The sequence below is a fragment of the Arachis ipaensis genome, chromosome B01 (assembly GCF_000816755.2).
Source record: "Arachis ipaensis cultivar K30076 chromosome B01, Araip1.1, whole genome shotgun sequence".
Lineage (NCBI taxonomy): Eukaryota > Viridiplantae > Streptophyta > Magnoliopsida > Fabales > Fabaceae > Arachis > Arachis ipaensis.
This window is the reverse complement of record NC_029785.2, coordinates 40435017-40439031: the sequence shown is the minus strand read 5'-3', so window position 1 is coordinate 40439031 and position 4015 is coordinate 40435017.

Below are 4015 nucleotides of genomic sequence, written 5' to 3'. Positions count from 1 at the left end.
TTACTATAAAATGTCTATTAGTTTATTAAAAATTTAAGATATAATAAAATTGAAGATGAAAAGTTTATTGATAGTATTCAGATCGAGTTAAATTGAAAATTAAATGGCTTAATTTTTATTGATTTTATTGATGACTTTAAAACAACTAAACGAGGCAGAGAATTTTCACTCAAACTGCTAAAAATTAAAGATCTTGCAGGCAAGCCAAGGCTAAATCTATTAGTTTATTAAAAATTTAAGATATAATAAAATTGAAGATGAAAAGTTTATTGATAGTATTCAGATCGAGTTAAATTGAAAATTAAATGGCTTAATTTTCACTAAATTTATTGATGACTTTAAAACAACTAAACGAGGCAGAGAATTTTCACTCAAACTGCTAAAAATTAAAGATCTTGCAGGCAACATTGTCAAGCCAAGGCTAATTATTCAATATCAATTCTCTTAATATGCAATTCAATTATCCCTTTCGGGGTTGCTAATATACAATTCAATTGAATAACACATTGATGAAATCTCTTACGGTGAAAAAAAACATATCTGGAAGAAAATCAACTGCACGAAGGAAGTTATGCATGGGACAGCATGATATAGAAGACCACTGCGTGCTCCTAAATCCTGACACTTGGCATCTGCCTGAAATCGCCATTAGAATGGAACAGGCCTCATATAACTAACCAAACACTAACTAGGTTCAACAAATTCAATTCTTTTCAAAAATAAAAACTCAGAATACAGACAACTCAACCTCCAAATCCAGAAAATATAAAAATAGAAAAACTAAGTGAAACAATCTAAACTATATTCAGAATCACATTAAGCAACAACCTAACTCAAAATCTAGTACAAAAACTTAACTCAGAAGCCAGAATCTTCGAAATCAAAACTAAAAAAGCAGCGGCTAACTAGAGACACGGCGAGGGAGGAATGGCAGTGACAGTGAGCTCAGAAGAGGATCAGTTTGCGATGGCGAGGCCCCGAGCAGAGATTCCACGGCCAGTAGAGATTCACGGAGGAGAGGACGTGCTTGAAGAGGATTTATCAACCGTTCGCGTGACATAGAGGAGAAGAGGAGAAGAGGACGACAACGACGACGGCACCCTCTGTCACAGAGGCGGGCTTCACAACGAGCATAGAGACGGTGAGGAGGAGAAGAGTGGCGGCGGCTGGGGGTGACAGTGGTTGGTGAGTGATAAACCACTATTTTATGGTTTATCTTGTGCTCAATTGAGTGGTTTTTATCAAGTCTTTGCACACTTATTCATACTAATTGCATGGTTTTACATTTTCCTTCCTAATCTTGTGCTATGATTGAAAACATGTTTCCTGGGCCTTTAAATTGCTAATTTTAATCCTCTCTTATTACCATTCGATGTCTTGATATGTGTGTTAAGTGATTTCAGGATTTATAAGGCAGGAATGGCTTAGAGGATGGAAAGAAAGCATGCAAAAGTGGAAGGAATACAAGAAGTTGAAGAAATTGCTAAGTTGTTCAGCCTGACCTCTTCGTACTTAACTGACCATAACTTGAGCTACAGAAGTCCAAATGAAGTGGTTCCAGTTGCATTGGAAAGCTAACATCTGGGGCTTCGAAATGATATATAATTTGTCATAATTTCTCTGAAGATAAGTGATGCGCACGCGTGAATCTACGCGCACGCATGGTTCTGCAGAAATTCCAGCGACCTGTACGTATTTGAATTCTCCCCCAGCGATTTCTGGACTGTTTCTGACCCAGTTTTCGGCCCAGAAAACATAGATTAGAGGTTATAAAGTGGGAAAATCCATTCATTCATGGGACAACATTCATTATTCACAATTTAGGTTTTAGATGTAGTTTCTAGAGAGAGAGAGAGAGGTTCTTTCCTCTCTCTAGGTTTTAGGATTTCTCTTAGGTTAGGTTTACCTCTTCTGCATTCCAGGTTCAATGTTCCTTTAATTTAGTTTTCTCTTCTACTTTTTTCATTCTAGTACTTTGGTTTATCTATTTCTCTTGGTAATTACTTATTTTCCCAATTTGGTTTATGAACCTTCCAATGTTGGATTTGATTTTATATTTAATGCAAATTGAGGTATTTCATATTTATGATTTTAATTTATCTTTTTACATTCTTAGGTTTGGTTGAGTAATTGGTGACACTTGAGTTATCAAACTCCTTTGTTGATTGATAATTGAAATTTGCTGGTTGGTTTGGATCCCTCTAAAGCTAGTTTTTCCTTAGGAGTTGACTAGGATTGGAGGAATCAAGCTGATTAGTCCACTTGACTTTCCTTTATTTAGTAAGGGTTAACTAAGTGGGAGTAATGAACAATTCTCATCACAATTGATAAGGATAACTAGGATGGAACGTCCAGTTTTCATACCTTGCTAAGAGCTTTATTAGTTATTACTTTAATTCTTGCAATTTACTTTTCCTGTTCATTATTCAAAAACTCCAAAAAGATAATCTTCCATAACCAATAATAAATACACCTCCCTACAATTCCTTGAGAGACGACTCGAGGTTTAAATACTTCAGTTATTATTTTTATTGGGTTTGCTTTAGTGACAAACAAATTTTTGTACGAAAGGATTCTTTGCTGGTTTAGAAACTATACTTTCAACGAGAACTTAACTGTGAAATTCTTTACTAGCAGAAAAACCGTTCGTCAGTGAGGTTTCGCGACGAGCACAGAGACGGTAAGGAACAGAAGAGTGGTGGTGGCTGGGAGCTGACGTTGGCGGCGGTGTTTGCTCTGATAGGGTTAGTTGGGTGAAATTAGGAATTCATTTTGGTGAATGTGAGAGTGAGAGAGAAGAGAGAGGGGTAGGGTCTAGGGTGTTATGTTGTTTGGGGGTGGGTTTTATTTTTTTTCCTTCATCAAAACGACAATGTTTTGATGCTGAAGGGAGAGAATCGAACCTTTAAAAAACCTGACCGATTCAGCTGATTCATCGGTTAACCGTCAATTCGATTGGTTTTTTAACTAATTTTTTGCCAAACGGTTTTAAAAGTCAATTGGATCGACCAAATAATTGGTTCTCGATTAATCCCGTTGAACCGGCCAATTCGGTCCAATTTTCAGAACTTTAACTTTAGTAAAAGGCTTATGAGAGGGCATTTCTTTCTTAAGGAGCCTCACTAAAAGAGCCTCCTACTCTATAAGTGAACTTCAAGAGTGAGCTTATGACTACCTACATCGAGAGGAAGGATAGAGAGAACTAAAAATGGACCTGGATCACCAAAATTATACTTAAAAGTATCTTTCAATGGTCAAATGGCAAAATCGCAACCATGTCCAAGGGACAATCAAAACACCTCTTATACACTGTTGAACGTGTCATTGACCTAACTTTATAGTGAAATTCGTCAAGTTGAACAAATTCTAACTCGTCTTGCAAGATTTTGCTGCAGGTAACATAGAGCCAAATAGAATGACATTAAGGACGGTATAAACACATGAGATTATTAGGTCAAACAATGGTAGAAAAACAAAAGTTTTCAGAGTATATGAAAAACTCAGAAAATAAGGTGACATAGGGTGCAACATAAGACAAAAACAAATTGATCCGGATGACTCCTTCTCCAAAGAAAAAGAGGAGTCGAAGATGCAAATTAATCGAAGAAGGAACCTATCATTCTCGACCAACTCCCTTTAAATTAAGGGGACGATCCTCAACCAATAAGGCAAGGAGGAGCACAACCACCCCTTTCTCAATCAGATTGAGATCCCCCGGACGATGGGTACGTGAAATGGCATTCCAATAAAGCCAAGAATAAGTGCTTTGAATGAAAGGCATATTCACATTTCATCTTGATTATATTCCATGACATCAGATAATTTTTAACGACATGTATGTCAGAGCAACTCCATTGTTAACTTTTGTTTCAATTTTATTTTGAATCTTACAAAATGATATATCAGTATTTATAAAATCATATGTTATAAATTGTAATTTAAATTAAATATAAAATTTGTCATTTTAATATTTATTTTTAATTCAATTTAAATTTTATATTATTTATAATTATTC